The sequence below is a fragment of the Erinaceus europaeus genome, chromosome 1 (genome assembly GCF_950295315.1).
Source record: "Erinaceus europaeus chromosome 1, mEriEur2.1, whole genome shotgun sequence".
In the NCBI taxonomy this organism is placed as follows: Eukaryota; Metazoa; Chordata; class Mammalia; order Eulipotyphla; family Erinaceidae; genus Erinaceus; species Erinaceus europaeus.
In genome coordinates, this window is record NC_080162.1 from 190268337 (window position 1) to 190286043 (window position 17707).

A 17707-nucleotide genomic window follows, 5' to 3' on the forward strand; every position below is an offset into this window, starting at 1 on the left:
CCTCAGAACACAAGCATCCAGGAAATGTACACCCTGGATCCTGAATGAAAAATGAATAACAAATAGGCACATCACCATAAAGCTATCAAAACTCAATGTCAAGGAAAAAATTTTGTAGGCTGCTAGGGAAGGAAGTGACATACAAATACAGAATCATCAGGCTTTTATCAGACTTCTCTTAATAAATTCTAGAGGCAAGGAGAGAGCAGAACGACATACTCAAATTACTGAATGAAAAGAACTGTCAACCATGGATAATCTAGCTTGCAAAATTATCATTCAAATATGAAAGAGAAATAAAGGTCTTCTCAAACATAAAAAATCAAAAGGAATTTGTCACTCTCAGTCCCACCTTGCAAGAATTACTGGAAGGAATCCCACAGAAAAGAAGGAAAGTATTACATATTTTAAGTGAGGTGAACAGCAGTAGAATAGCACTATAAAAAGAGAAAGGAGAGAGTCAGGTGGTAGAGCAGTGACTTAAGCGCACATGGTGCAAAGCTCAAGAACCAGCAGAAGGATCCTAGTTCAAGCCCCTGGCTCCCCACCTGCAGGGGAGTCGCTTCACAGGTGGTGAAGCAGGTCTGCAGGTGTCTATCTTTCTCTCCTCTTCTCTGTCTTCCCCTCCTCTCTCCATTTCTCTCTGTCCTATCCAGCAATGATGACAATAATAATTACAACAATAAAGCAACTAGGACAACAAAAGGTAATAAATATATATACATTTTTTTTACCAGAGCACAGTTCAGCTCTGGCTTATGGTGGTGCAGGGGATTGAACCTGAGACTTTGGAGCTTCAGTCATGACAGTCTGTTTGGCATAACCGTTATGCTATCTACCCTCCACCCAATAAATAAATTTTTTAAAAATGGAAAGAAAAGAATGGACAGGACAATGCTATCAAATGTTAGTTAGTCAAGAAAAACTTTAAAAGACTCTTTAGATGCAATATACCAATTATTATACTATGGTAACCATAATATGAAATAAGTAACAGAGATCCACAGAAAACAGAGATCCACAGAAAAAAATCAGTGCATAAACTATCACAAAATTCCATACACACAAAATGACAGATAGGATCAAATTAAAAAAGAATTAAGAATTTAAAACAACTTCAAAACAAAAATCAGAATGTATGTTAATAAATAAATTTTTTTTTTGAAAGAAAAATATTTATTAAAATTTAAAAAAAATTACTCTGGGGACACAAAGCAGGTGGGAACCTAGCTCCTCCTAGCCATGCTCCTTTGACATGGATTACCAAGCTGACTCAGCAGGTCCTATGGTACCTGCCTTCCCAAAGAGTACAAGAGGCCTCAATGCCAAAGAAAGATTAACAAAGAGCAGCAAAAAGTTTTATTTCCACATCTCTCCTAGTTTCTCACAGCTGAGAACACCTCACCTGATAGTGTGTCTCTCCAACCTTTTATTTCAAACTTGTGCAACAAGCATGAACATGTCACAGTGAGGAGGAAATAAGCTTTTTTTTTTTGTTATTAAAGGGGTCCCCTTTCTCCCTCCAATGACTCCTCACCCTGGGAAGGATGTAGACAAGAGGTTGAATTTCAGCCTCCCAACCCCTGCAATCCTAGTCTCATCTCTAGCCCCTGCAGAAAACCAAGACAGATGGCTCCACCTTTCCGTTTCTCAAAAGGATACTTTTATTTATTTATTTATTTATTTTTTAACCAGAGAACTGCTCAGCTCTGGCTTATGGTGGTGTGGGGGATTGAACCTGGGACTCTGGAGCCTCAGGCATGAGAGGCTATCTATCCCCACCCTCAAAAGGAGACTTTCTTTTATTTATTTATTTATTTTTTATTTTTTTAAAGGAGACTTTCAACTACCCATAACATAGTTTCACACTAGACAGAAACCACACAGAGAGAATGTTTCCCAGGGACTTTCATCATCCCTGCCTCACTGTCCTTTCCAAGAGGTGTCTACTTTAATCAGTCTGACTGTTCTTATGTTCCACAAGGCTAAGAAAAATTAACTAAACAAGAGAGCAATACCACCCCTAGGGTAGTCCAGTGAAATGACCATTCCCAGAACCACACCCCCAGTCTTCCCTGCCTCCCAAATTCTTGTCCCCTAGCCACTATCCTGCACACACCCCTTCCCACTTGACTCCTGATCCCTAAAGGGCTGAGGTGTGGGGAGATGGACTAGGGGTCTGCAGCTTTATAGGTGCATCACTGAGGGACTCCTCAGAGGGCTCCTGAGGCTGGCACTGTGGGCACCACCAGGTGAGCCTCTTCAGGCCCCCTGCGGGCCCCAGTGCTTCCTTCTGGACTCTGTGGCCTGCAGGGCAGCTCTCCTTCTGGTAGATCTGTGTGTGCTGTGGCTGGCTCTGGAGCTTGCCCTGTAGCCAGCAGGCACTGAAGTCCAGCACTTGGTCCAGCAGGGCCTCGAGGCGTGGAGGGCTAAGTGTCGAACCAAGTGACAGAGGATGGATGCCTGCTCTGAACAGGACTTCATTCTTAATGATATTCCCTGGGAATGGGGTCCCTCCAGTCGCCCCTCTTGTTGGCTTTCTTCGCCCTGGAGAACTCATTCACCCAAATGCTGCCAAACATACCGAAGCTGAGCTGCAGCCACATATTAATAACCACCTTAAATGTTGATGGCCTAACTTCCCCTGTCAAAAGACTCAGATAAACTAAGTAGATTAAAGTATAACATCTATCTATCTATTCCATGTCTCCAGAAAATATACATCCAAAGAAAAGACAAACAGAAGATTAATGGAAGAGGTTGGAGTAAGAGGTTCCAAGCCATTACTGCAGAAAAAGGGGTATGAACAGCTAATCTATTTTCAGATAACATAGATTTTTCTGGCAAAGAAAATAATCAGAGATAGGAATATTACAAAATGGTCAAAGAGAACAAGGAATTAACAGTCACTGTGCTTCACCTCAGAGATAACAGAAAACAAACAATTAAAATTTACAATTATAGTCCAACAGAATGCAAGCTCAGATTTATAGGGATGCAGAGGTTATACCGGCTCCTGTGCTGAATAAGGGCACCAGAGCAAATCAATGGGGTTAACAATATTTTTCCTTTGTCCATATTTGGGAGCTACTCTCTTCCCTGATCTAGCCTTCTAGTCCAGTTTACAACTGTGACACCATCTCCCCAGACAATAGCTTTGGCCCACCTGTATTTTAACTGTCAGATATAGATATGGAGTTCTGATAGTGGGAATTGTGTGGAATTACACCCCTCTTATCCTCTTGTCAGTGTTTCCATTTTATAAATAAAAAAATGTAGTAAAGTCATGGGCCCCTCGGGATATAGCCAAAATAGGCCTACTAGCCTTTTCCAAATGGAGACCCCAAATCTCTGTTGTATGCTTTACATTGGGTAGTTCTCCCCCGCCGAGAGAATTAGATCAGTCCTGTTAATTTCACGGGCCCGCTTGGCCCCGCCCCAAGGAACCCCGAGAGAGGGTTCCTGAGTTCGAGAGTTGAAGAGTTGCAGAGTTCAAGAGTGAGAGAGGGTTCCTGAGTTGGAGAGTTGAAGAGTTCCAGAGAGAGGGTTCCTGAGTTACAGAGTTAGAGAGAGTGCTTGCGCCGCCGCAAAGAGACAGCGGAGTTCTGTTTGGTGATTAGTTTGGTTTAGTTTATGAATCGTTGTTCTTGAATAAAGAAATACAGCTTCCCTGCCCAGCCGTATGTCTCTGGTCATCTCTGTTACCCGCCCGTGAACCTAGCCCGGCCGGCTAGAGCCGCAGAATTTTTAACAACAAATCTCATTTGCAATAGTGTTATATTTACGTTCCTGATGATTAAACAATTTGTTCTGCTTTATATCTTAATGCCTCTTCAGCCACCACATTGCAGATGCTTCCATGATGCCAACCTGATTTCACTAGACAGATGACCTCACCAGTGAATTCTGGGACCCCACCTCTCCGGAGCCCTGCCTCACTAGGGAAAGATAGAAACAGGCTGGGAGTATGGATCAACCTGCCAAAGTTCATGTCCAGCAGAGAAGCAATTACAGAAGCTGGACCTTCTAGCTTCTGCACCCCATAATGATCCCAGGTCCGTACTCCCACAGGGATAAAGAATAGGAAAGCTTCCAATGGAGGGCATGGGATACAGAACACTGGTGGGAATTGTGTGGAATTATACCTCTCTTATCCTATGGTCTTCTCAATCATTATTAAATCAATTTTTAAAAAATACAACTGTAGTTCAGAGGCATGACTATGAAGTAAAAGGAGCCTTTTCACATTGCTCTCCTGATAAAGCTAGAAAAAACAATGAAAAATCACCTGGAAATTTAACAAAATACAACCAGGATTTCTTCATAAACTCACTAAGCCACAACCACTAAGTTCCAGATGCTACTATGATCCCATTCTTATCTTTCAGAGCAGTTGACCTCACTAATATGCTCCACAAACTCACTTCTCTCAATCCTTAACCTACTGGGAAAAGACAGAGACAGGCTGGGGGCATGGACTGACAGGGCAGCATTCATATCCAGTGGAAGCATTACAGAAGCAGGGCTCCTTCCTCTGTACCTCAAAAATAAGTTTATTCGCTATTTCCAGAATAAGAAATGCTGGGGAGAGATAATCAAAAATCCCAGAATTGCAGTTCCACTGGGACAAAAACTTTTGTGAACAAGAACCTTTGTTTTTGCATCCTCATTAAAAGGGGAGATAATTTGGAGAACACCGGAAGAAGACAATCCCTGTTTCCTTTGCCTGAGAAGGAAGAAGGAAAGGGAAACACACCTAGAAGTTATAGTAGCTGTGGGTGTGGCTTACAAAAGAAGTGAAGACAAGGCCTCTGATGTAAATAAAAATGGGCATCAGCTTTCACATTAGGTCATACATCTTTGCCCAGATACTCCAACATGCTTCTCTAGTGCATGCCTTTTCATTTTCCTGATTAAAATTTTAATTTATGAGGGAAAAAAATAAAACATATGCAAAGTATTTGGATATAGTAAAGGGGCAAAGCCTTTTAGAGTGGAATAAAAAACATTTATTTATTTAGGTCTTACAAGTACAAAATAAATAAGTAAATAAGTCCTGGGACAGATAGTCAGTGGAGTACTACTCAGCAGTTAAAAAGACTATATTGTGTCATTTAGGACAAGATGATTGGACTGGCAGTGACTATACTAAGTGAAATAAAGAAAGTTATGGGTAACAATCAGATGATTTCAGTCATGTGTGCAATATAGAAAACTGAAACACCTGAACTTGAAAAACAAAAAGTACATATATAATCAACCCATATCTGTGACCTTGGGAAAACTATGGTGGTTACACTGGAGGTGTGTGGAGACACAGAACTTTGGTGGTGTGAGTGATGTAGACTTAAATCCCCATTATCTTATAATCTCATAAATCACTATTAAATCACCAATATAACATAATAAAATATTAAAAATAAAAAATGGCTAAAAGATCAATACACTAAAAATTAACCATCATAAATATATATGTTTCAAATGCACTTATATAAAACAAGTACTAACTGAACTCAAGGGAGACACTGACAGCAATAATTTAATAGTAGGAGACCTCACTGCAAGAGAAAGATGCTCTGGCCAAAGATCAACAAAAATTTTTTAAAAAAGAAAATCTGAGATATGACCTCACACTTGTGAGAATGGCTTTCATCAACGAAACAGGAGAGGATAAGTGTTGGAGAGGACGTGGAGAGAGAGGAACTCTATTACACTGCTGGTGGGGCAGCAAGCTGGAGTAACCACCATGGAGAAAGGGATGGAGAATCCTTAGACAAATACAAGTGGAAATACCTTCTGATCCAGCCAATTTGCTCCTAGGCATTTATCCAAAAGACATAATGATACTTCTTCTAGCGTTTGCCCTTCTTCCGTAGCCAGTCAACAGGTCAGGTTGAAAGCTGTAAGGAGCTGCTTGTTGCTGGCTTTGAAAGTGACTGGGATCCATGTGGATTCAGTTGGCTAGGAAGGATCGTCAGTTTCCCCAATGAATGGGTGCTCACGGGATGCACCACGAGAAGGTCGATCCAATGAATCTAATTCAAAGGGATACATGCACCCCATGTTCACAATAGGCAAAATAATGGAAGCAGCCAAAATGACCTTCAACATTCAACTGGATAACTGGATAAAAAGTTATGGGGCAGGGTGCTGGGCGGTAGCACAACAGGTTAAGTACAAGTGGCACAAAGCAAGGACTGGCATAAGGATCCCAGTTCCAGGCCCCGGCTCCCCACCGGCAGGTAAGTCGCTTCACAGGCGGTGAAGCAGGTCTGCAGGGGTCTGTCTTTCTCTCCCCCTCTCTGTTTCTCCCTCCTCTCTCCATTTCTCTCTGTCCTATCCAACAACAACAACAACAATAATAACTACAACAACAATAAAACAACAAGGGAAACACAAAGAGAATAAATAAATAAAAAATAGTTATTAGACATTCAATCAATGAAGTACTACTCAGTGATTAAAAAAAAAAAAAAGATAGTGTCCTTTAGGATAAAATGGATGGAATTTGAGAAGCTTCTGCTTAGTGAAGTAAGTAAGGAGGTAATGGACAACTAGAGAATTGATTCACTCACATGTGGACTATATAAAACTGAACACACAATCATGAAAAAAAAAAAGTCAACCCATATCTAAGACTGTGGAAATACTACAGTAGTTATCTTAGAATCCTGTCAATAGGGACACAAACCTTCTCATGAGCAGTATGAAATATATTCCTATTAATTTATAATCCTATAAATCACTATTAATTCAATATGTCAGATTACCACTTCAAGTTCTTTAACTGCCTACATTTAGTCCTGCCTATATATTTAGTCTAAATATTTAATATTTTAAATTTGTAAGCTGTTTTAATTCTGTTTAAGGAGTCCTAAAGATAATTTTTCAGGGGCCAGGCATTGGCACACCTGGCTAAGCATACACATTACAGTGTGCAAGTATGCGGGTTCGAGCCCCCAGTCCCTACCTGATGGGGGGAAGCTTTGCAACTGGTGAAGCAGAGTTGCAGATGTCTCTCAATCTCCCCCTCCCCTCTCAATTTCTAACTGTATCTATCCAATAAAGATAATACAAAAAAAATTTCTTTAAAGAAAATCTTTCTGTAGTACTGAGGAAAATCTTCAAACTGCAACAAGCCTTCCCAAAATTTCTTTCTTTCTTTCTTTCTTTCTTTCTTTCTTTCTTTCTTTCTTTCTTTCTTTCTTTCTTTTTTTTTTTTTTTTTTTTGCCTCCAGGGTTATCTCTGGCTTGGTGCCTGCATTTACAAATCCACTGCTCCTGGAGGTCATTTTTTCTTTCTGTTTTTCTTCCCCCACTCTCCCTTTTTTTGGATAGGGCTGAGCAAACGAGAGCTGAAGAGAATATAGCAAGGGAGAAAGAAAGAAAGAAAGAAAGAAAGAAAGAAAGAAAGAAAGAAAGAAAGAAAGAAAGAAAGAAAGAAAGCTGCAGACCTGCTTCACTGCTTGTAAAGCCACCACCCTTGTGCTTCATGTTACTTCTAACCCAACGCACCACATCTCCTCCTTTTTTAGAGAGATGTACTTATTAACATAAGAGTGAGAAAGAGAGAAATAAAAAAGCAACGAGAGAACCAGGACATCACTCTGACATATACAATGCTGAGGATCAAACTCAGGACCTCATGCTCTGTAAGTCCAAAGCTCTACTCAGTATGCCACCTTCTAAGCCAAAAACTGCTTTTTCACAATAAAGTCATTGGTTCAATGAAGATTATATATAAATATTTCCTACCAGGATTATCTCTGGGAATTACTGCCTACACAAAGACCACTGCACCCAGTAGCCATTTTTTTCTCTTCTGATATAAAGACAGTGAAATAGGGGGAGAGTAGGGGTAGGGGAGGCTTCAGGATGAGAAAGAATGAGAGAAAGATAGCCACCTATAGCACTTCCCCTTCACTCATGGATCTTCTCGGCTCTCATTAACACCTACTCTCTACCAGATAGTCCACCTCCTGGGCCCAGTGAAGACAATTATGGAGAGAGAAACAGTTTTGGCTAACATAAGTCAATATGTATTGCATATGTTCACCTGTGCAGCCCAATATGAAATATTTTTGCCTTAATTCAAAAATCAAACTGCGGGTCACATGATTTTATGTGAATAGCAGGTGCCCAAACACCATTACTTGCAGATTGTCAGCAAATTTCTGTTTCTGTTACTGTATAGTGTCAGCAGAGAACTGTGAGATCATTGGGCTTGTCCCAAAAGACTCACATAGAAATCATGGACGCAGTTACACTGCTGGCGGAGTGCAAACTAGGGCCGCCATTATGAAAAACAGTATGGAGAACCTTTAGACAAATGAAAATGCAAATAGCTTTTGATCCAGGAATACACTCTAGAGATTAATCCAAAAGACATGAAAAAAATTAATTCAAAGGGACGTATGCATCCCCGTGTTCATAGCTGCCTTATTCACAATAGACAAAATATAGAAGAAACTTGAAGGCCCATTGAAAGAGTTATGAGACATATACATAATGAAACACTGCCTAGAATTTTGTTTTTTTTTAAAAAAAGACAACATTGTGACCTCGAGAACAAATTGGATGGAACTAGAGGTGACTATGGCACAACTGGCTGAGCACATATGTTACAATGTCCCCAGTCCCCACCTGCAGTGGGAAAGCTTTGCCAGTGGTGAAACAGTGTGGCAGGTGTCTCTCTGTCTCTCTCCCTCTTTATCATCCCCATCCCCTCTCAATTTCTAGTTGTCTCTATCCAATAAAATAAAAAGAATAAAAGATAATAAAAAATTAAAAACAACCAACAATTCTATCTCCAAGACCTTCAAAAAAATTAGATAGTAATAGTTGAGGTGGGGGAGGGAAGACACAGAAATCTGTGGTGGGTATGCTGTGGGACTAGACCGCTACTACCTTATAATCTTGCAGATCACAACTAAATCAATAATAAACAAAGTAAGTAAGAATTACGGAATACACAGCATGCCAAGTCAGCCTCTGGAAACCACACAGACTTGCATCTTCCTGGATGGAGTGGGGGAAGGAGAATGAAACTGAGAACCAAATTCCCAAGAAAATAATTTCTAAGTAAGGATGTCTTTGCCACGACCCAAAGTCAGCTCTTACAGTGAGTGGCATATCACATATAAATACCTTTGGCTTCCCTGTTGACCCACATCTTACTACTGAATAATTAATATTGAGGTCAGAACTGCTACATCCTCAGACTTCCTGCCTTGCAGTTACTGGTTTTCCCAGAGGCGATTTAAATCACTACACCAGCATAACATGGTAGCATCTAGCTTGGATATAGAAGGAAATTTTGATATCTATGGGAATCAAACCTACAGGAATAGAACTAAATAGGTAATACCAGAATTTTATCTGACTTTGACAGTGGGTCTAATATTTATCTTTTCTGAGTCACCTCTTGTAAATAATAATAATCATTAAGACAAATGTTCAAAGGTGTTAATGTTTTAAAAATAATCAAACTTATATAAAAATAATAAATGGACATAGGAGCACTGCCCTAAAACAATTGTATATCGGGATGTACACTGAGAATTCAGACAATGAGCCCAACATTTTTTCCTCAGGATTGCTTTGATAGTTTTGGAAACGTTTGGGGTTCCAAACAAATTTTGGATATGTTTAATCTGTTTCCTTAGTGTTCTGTAATTCTGTTGGGTGGTATGGTGCTATTAACAACATTTGTTATACCAATCTAAGAGTATAATATAAAAAATTCAATTTCATTGTGTCTTTTATTTACTTAAATAGTGACTTACAGTTCTTGGGAAAACATTCACCTCTTCTCATAGGCTTATCTCTAAGTACCTAATTCTTTTTTGGTGGGATCATAAATGGGGATTGATCTTTTGGTTTCTTTCTCTTCTTTATTTCTTTTGTTGTTTGTATATAGAAATGCTACCAAGTTTTGTATATTGATATTGTAACCTACCATTTTACTGTAATGATTTGTTATTTCTAAAAGTGTTGTAGCATTATTTATGGAGGGTTCTATGCATTTTCTCATGCCATCTGCAAATAATGACAGCTTTATTTCTTCTTTTCCAATTTGAATCCCTTTTGTTATCTTTTTCTTGCCTGATTGCTACAACCAGAATTTCCTATAATTGTTCAAATAATAGATGTGAGAATGGGCATCTTTTTCTTGTTCCTGACATTACAGAAAATGCTTTCAGTTTTTTACCATTCAGCGTGATGTTAGATGTGATCTTTGCTGTTGTTGCTGTTGTACAACTTTTCAAGTGTTCCAGCATTTTCACTCTAGTCCCATTTTGTTGAGAAATTTTATAAATTAATATTGAATATTATCAAAAGCTTTCTCTGCCTTAAATGATATGACTGTATGATTTTCTGTCTTTCTTTTTATGATGTAGTATATTACATAAATTTATTTGTATATATTGAATCATCCTTTTATCTGTGAAATAAATTCCTGTTGGTTGTTTAATTCAGTTCTCTAAGATTTTGTTCTTTGAAGCAGTTAATATACAACAAACAAACAAAGTACATAAAGAAAAATTTCATCAATAAACAGTGTTATGAGGAGCTGAAAAATAGGTCACATGGCAATCAATGCACAACATACCTTATCCTGTATGTGGCTTGAGTTCAAGCCCCAGCACCAAACAGCAATGCCACAGGTTGGGAAAAACTGCAGTATTTCAGTCTCTCTCTCTCTCTCTCTCTCTCTCTCTCTCTCTTCTCTCTCTCTCTCTCTCTCTCTCTCTCTCTCTTCTCTACCTAATCTATCTCTCTGTCTCTCATAAAAAGAATAAAAAGTTCAGTGAAGAGCACTAAATAATACAAACATAAATGGACAGCACTGGGAAAACTGGAGAGCCACATTCAAAAAAGATGAAGTTAGCTCTATCTCAGACTGTACACAAAAGTTTCCTTATAGTGGATTGGGGATATAGATGTGGATCCGGAAATCAAATACAGAAAGGAGATACACACACATAGTAACCTAGTCAGAGATACTCTATAATATAGATTTCAATGATGCCTTCAAAAGGTTGACTCCATTGGCATGGGAAACAAAAACAAAAAAGGGAATAGCATTACCATGCCAAGTGGTGAGGCCCCTTCATCCAAGGTCCTAGTCAGGGAATCTCGTGATTCCCACATAGATATGATGGACTTACACATCTAACAGATCCTCCCTTCCACTATCACTGGTCCTCTCCAGCAGGAACCCTTTTATGGGCCTCTACAGGGCCTTGCCCTTAATATAGAATAACAGTGATAAAAATTGCCACATTCTCTGAAACGAGGCTGGGTCAATATATTCTGCTACCCGAGGAATACTGGTCCTGAAATGAGTGCAGCTCGTGAAATGTGAGCTCATACAAACAGGGACGAAAAGATTACATAGGCTCCTGTGCTAAATGCAAATAGATATGGGCTAGGGATCAAATCCGTAAGGTTTATAGTTAATGGTATTTATGTACTCTTCCCATGATTGGGAGCTACTCTCTGCCCTGATCCAGCTTTTTGGTCCTGTTCCCAACTCTGACACAATCTTCCCAGACAATACCTTTGCGCAGCTGCATGTTAGCTGTCAAGCCCAGGTTCCAGATGCCATCAGGATGCCGGCCAGGCTTCCCTGGACTGAAGACCCCACCAATGTGCCCTGGAGCTCCACTTCCCTAGAGACCCACCCTACTAGGGAAAGAGAGAGGCAGACTGGGAGTATGGACCGACCAGTCAACGTCCATGTTCAGCGGGGAAGCAATTACAGAAGCCAGACCTTCCACCTTCTGCAACCCACAATGACCCTGGGTCCATACTCCCAGAGGGATAGAGAATGGGAAAGCTATCAGGGGAGGGGATGGGATATGGAGATTGGGTCGTGGAAATTGTGTGGAGTTGTACACCCTCCTACCCTATGGTTTTATTAATTTATCCTTTCTTAAATAAAAAATAAATTTTAAAAAAATTAGTAAAGTCACAGGCCCATCAGAATATAACTAAAACAAACTTCCTAGCTTCTTCCAACATGAATACCCCATATCTCATCCACTATGCTCCTACCTTTAGGTTCCTGATTGTTGGACAATTTGTCCTGTTTCATATCTTAATGCTTGTCAGCCACCAAGTTGCCAATGCAACCATGATGCCAACCTGACTTCCTGGGCAGATGACCTCACCAATGTGTCCTGAACCCCACATCCCTAGAGCCTATCCCCATTAGGGAAAGATAGATACAGGCTGGGGATATAGATCTACCTGTCAATGCCCATGTCCAGCAGAGAAACAATTACCTCCCACCTTCTGCACCCCATAAAGATCTTTGGTCCATATCCCAGAGGGATAAAGAATAGGGAAGCTGGGGAGTCGGGAGGGAGCACAACATGGTGCAAAGCACAAGAACCAGCATAAGGATCCTTGTTCGAGCCCCCCCCCCAACCCCGGCTCCCCACCTGCAGGGGAGTCGCTTCACAGGCGATGAAGCAGATCTGCATCTGCAGATGTCCATCTTTCTCTCCCCCCTCTGTTTTCTCCTCCTCTCTCCATTTCTCTCTGTCCTATCTAACAACAACAATATCAGTAACAACAACAACAATAAAACAACAAGGGCAACAAAAGGGAAAAAAAAAATAAATAAATATTTTAAAAAAGAATAGGGAAGCTTCCAATGAAGGGGATGAGATGCAGAACTCTGATGGTAGGAACTGTATGGAATTGTACCCCTCCTGTCCTACAATCTTGTCAATCAAATCACTAATATAATTTTTTAAAAGACTGTATGGAGAGTCTTTAAACAAATATAAATAGAATTACATTGTGATCCAGCAGCACCACTCTTAGGCACTTATTCAAAACCCATGCAAACACTAGTTTGAAGTGACATATGCACCCCTGTGCTCACATTTGCATTATTCACAAAAGACAAAGAATGCTCACTGACAAATGACTGGTTAAAGAATTTATTGGATATACACTGCATGGACTACTACTCTGCAATCAAAAAAGGTGATATTGTGTTCTTTGGGAAAAAATGGATAGAACAGGAGATGATGATGCTTACTGAAATAAGTGATGAAAGACAACTATCAGATGGTTTCACTAATATATGGAATAATTGATATACATGAACTTGACAAACATATAAAGCAAACAGTTTCTAAGACTTTGTGACACCTATGGTGGTAATCTCTGGGAATTGGGAGAATAGACACACAGAACTTTGATGGTAGGTGTGGTGTTCTTCTTCTTCTAGTGTTTGCCCTTCTTCCATAGCCAGTCAACAGCGTCAGGTTGAGCCTAATGTAAAGTTTCGAGACCTCCTGTGAATTTGGAGAGGTGGCAGTCATTGACTATGTGGGTCATAGTCTGTCTGTAGCCGCAGGGCAGTGCAGGTCGTCTCTGGCTCCCCAGCGATGGAACATAGCGGCGCACCCGTCATGGCCTGTTCGATAGCGATTGAGGAGGGCCCAATCATAACGTGCTAGGTCAAAGCCGGGTTGACGCTTGCAGGGGTCTGTGATGAGGTGTTTGTTCTTTACCTCAGCTGACTGCCAACTCTGTTTCCAAGAGTCTGGAACAGAGAAGTTCAGTGTAGGCGTAGGAGACCAGATTGGATGACGAGACGTCAAGTGTTGGACAGGGTGGGCGAAGATATCTGTGTATATTGGCAGGTCCGGTCGAGCGTAGACGTGGGAAATGAACTTAGATGATGCCGCATCCCGACGAATATCTGGCAGGGCGATGTTGCTAAGAACTGGCAGCCATGGAACCGGGGTGGAACGGATGGTTCCAGAAATTATCCTCATGGAGGAATATAATTTGGAATCAACCAAGTGGACATGGGGGCTACGGAACCATACTGGGGCACAGTATTCTGCAGTGGAATAGCATAATGCCAGAGATGATGATCGTAGTGTGGAAGTGCTCGCGCCCCATGAGGAGCTGGCCAGACTTGCAATGATGTTATTCCTCGCGCCCACCTTTGCTGCAGTTTTTATGAGATGTTCGTGAAATGACAGAGTGCGATCGAGAGTAACGCCAAGATAGACTGGCTGGGCTTCATGCCGGATTCTCATATCATCAAGCTGCACATTAAGCTCACGCGAGGCCAAGGCATGGTGTAGATAGAAAACAGATGATAATGTTTTTGCAGTGCTAGGGATTAGATTCCATCTAGCACTGTGAAAAGAGCCCGGCTGTTTGGGATCGTATAATAGGGAGAGGTCATTCACTGAAGCCCAGTCGGCTAAGATAGAGCCGTCAGCACGAGTGGAGGAATATCCCCAGTCTTGGTGATGACTATTAAAGTCTCCAACGTAAACGGCTGGGTGATTTGGACTAGGCAGGACCTCATTATCCCACGAGGCACTGGGAGGCTTATATACATTGACGAGCTGAATAGTTCCAATAGTAATAAAGTCGTAGAAGGTCAAAGAGGCCTTATTGTAAACGTCCGCAAGATACGATTTGGCGTAGATGGCTCGGCTGTGTTTAGGATGGAGATTATAGCATATTAAATCTAAACCACTGATGGTGAATCGAGCAGCTTTATCGACTGCTATATGTGTTTCTTGTAGGCAAATGACATCTGCCTGATGCTGTATCGCCAATTGACCAATAAGAACGCATTTGGCAAAGGACAGCCCCTCAACATTAAGTTGGAGGACTCGAAGAGCAGGACCAACAACTTGAAAGCTGTCAGGAGCTGCTTGTTGCTGGCTTTGAAAGTGACTGGGATCCATGTGGATTCAGTCGGCTAGGAAGGATCGTCAGTTTCCCCAGTGAATGGGTACTCACAAGATGCACCACGGGAAGGTCGATCCAATGCATCCCAGGTGTGGTGTGAAACTTTACCATGTAACCTTACAATCTTGTAACCCATATTAATCCCAAGTAAATGATATACATAAATAGAAATAACATTACCACAAAATAGAAAGTGTCATAACATTGAAGGAAATTGCCATTAAAACAAAAAAGAACCAGATAAAGTGCACACAGTATGAAGCACAAGGATCCCAGTTCCAGCCCGTTACTCCCCATCTGCAGGAAGGGTTGCTTCACAAGCAGTGAAGCAGGTCTGTAGGTGTCTATCTTTTGCTTCCCTTCTCTATCTTCCCCTCCTCTCTCAATTTCTCTCTGTCCTATCAATGAGAGAGAGAGACAAGAAGAGACAGAAAGAGAGAATGGCTACAAGAGCAGTGGATTTGTAGTGCAGGCACCAGACCCCAGTGATAACCCAGGAGGAAAAAAGAAAAACAAAAAACAAAAAAAGAAATCCTATGGAGTGACAGGAAATATTACTGTCTTACACTCTGAAAAAAGGACTAATGTCCAAAATTGCATTTGCAGTAACACAGATATTACTGTCTTCACCTTTAGTGTAACTTTATTAATGTTGATATATGTTATTTGTCAAGACTTTGCTTCTAGAAATCTTAGACTCAGGACATAAGACTATTTATTAAATCAGCACAGTTCACTTTAGCAATCATAATTTTATAAAGTAAAATTATCCACATTTAAAAAGATAATCTTATGGGATTAGTAATACTGAAATATTTAGAAAACCAAAGTGGCTTAATTGTTCTTAATTTCTGAGTGTGTCTTGGTTATACAATTTACTGTGCAGTCTTTGAAAACCCATAAAAATCTCAGTCTTCAGATTACTTCTGACTGCTTCACAGAATTAGGAAGGTATCTGAAATGTTTTCATAAACAATGAAGTTTTTTTCTACAATTAAAATTTATTACTAATGGAAGATATGATAAGAAATGTTTTTGCCTGTTGGAATCCATTGCAGTTATTATAGTGGGATCATTTTTATTTTAATTTGTTTTTATTATTTTTAAAATGAGAGAGATACAGAGAGAAAGAAAAGGCAGCGAGGTGGAGGCATACGCAGTTAAACACACATAATACTAAGTGCAAGGACCTGCTTAAGGGTCTGGGTTCGAGCCCCTGAGCCACATCTGCAGGGGGGAATTTTCACAAGCAGTGAAGCAGGTCTGCAGGTGTCTCCCTCTCTCTCTCCATTTATTTATTTATTTATTTACTTACTTACTTACTTGTTTATTTATTTATAGAAAGGAAACATCGACAAAATCATAGGATAAGAGGGGTACAACTCCACACAATTCCCACCACCAGAACTCCGTATCCCCTCCCCTGATAGCTTTCCTATTCCTATTCTTTCTGGGAGTATGGACCCAGGGTCATTTTGGGGTGCAGAAGGTGGAAGGTCTGGCTTCTGTAATTGCTTCCCCGCTGAACATCACTTTCTGAAAGGTACATTAGACAGTGAAATTTGTCTGCAAATTTCTAGAGGTGACAGCTTAGCTGCATTACTACTCCTCACACTCTGTGACCATAGCTCAGTGGTTAATCACATGCTTTGCAAGACGTATTTTCAGTTATAAATATGAAAATAAAGTAGAGCCTAGGGAAACAGATCGTTGTCCTGTTTAAACTTTTTTATATATAGTAGTATTCAGATTGTATGTATCAAGAAAAAATGTATAACTACTAGACTGCAATTTCCATGTTTTGTTCACTGCTCTATTTCTTGTATCTGGAATAGTGCCTGAAAAACCAAAATCAATAAGAATTTCCTAGCTTAATTAGCATTTATTTAACTAGTTGGTAAATCTACCTTAAAAAATAAATCTTAATGTAGGTGCTATTATGTAGACCTTCTTAAGTTATCACACACATGTAATCTTAAGTCTACTGATATCAAACATCTGTAAAAAAAAAATGCCACAGTTCAACAAAAAAACAAAAAGAAAAATCCAGTAAAAAAGTAGGCAGAAGATATGAATACACAGTTTTCTAAAGAAGATATACACATGACCCACAGATATAGGAGGAAATATTTCACTTCACTCATAGAAAAGTGAAATTTAAAAGCTCTCTGCCATTCCACCTTACACTGGGGAGAATAATTTACAGTAAGTGTTTGTTTTTTTTTAATCAAGAAATGATAAGTGTCAGTGAGGATATGGAAAAAGAGAAACTCTGTTCCCCTACTGGTGGAAATACAAACTGAAGAGACCATTCTGGAAAGCAGTATGGAGAAACCTTAAACAAATACAAATGCAAAGAATGTATGACCCTTCAATACCATCCTATGGATTTATTCAAAGACATAAAAACACTAATTAAAAAAACACATGCATCCCCATGTCCATAGCGACATTATTTACAATAGCTACAACATGGAAGCAACCTAAATGTCCACTGACATGACTAGATAAAGAAATTGTGGGACATACATTCAATGGAATACTACCTATCAATTTAAAAAGACAGTGTTGTGTCCCTCGTGACAAAATGGGTGAACTGAAGGTAATGTGCTTAGTGAAATAAATAAGGGAGCTAAAGACAACTGTGAAGGTTTCACTCATGTGTGAAATATAGAGAACTAAACACATAAACCTGCAAAAAGAAAAAAAATAGGGATCTAACCCATCTCTAAAAGCTTGGGAGAACTATAGTGATTATTTTTGCTGGTGGTGCTGGAGGCAAAGAAATTTGGTTGTGGGAGTGATGTGGAATATCGAAATATATACGTCATAAATATGTATCTGAAAATTCTTGCCTGCAGCAGAGATAACTGTATGTGCAAAGCCCCAGCAATACCAAATAAAAGCAAAAACCTTAGTACAAACCAAGTATTGGCCCAAGCCTCTATTATAGTGTCTAAAGACT

At 40.0% G+C, this 17707-nt stretch overlaps 1 pseudogene; it reads right to left on the minus strand.

The window, feature by feature from the left end:
* Positions 1-1111: 1111 nt before the first annotated feature.
* Positions 1112-2606, minus strand: LOC132541445 (endonuclease 8-like 2; annotated as a pseudogene).
* Between the last annotated feature and the right edge of the window lie 15101 nt (positions 2607-17707).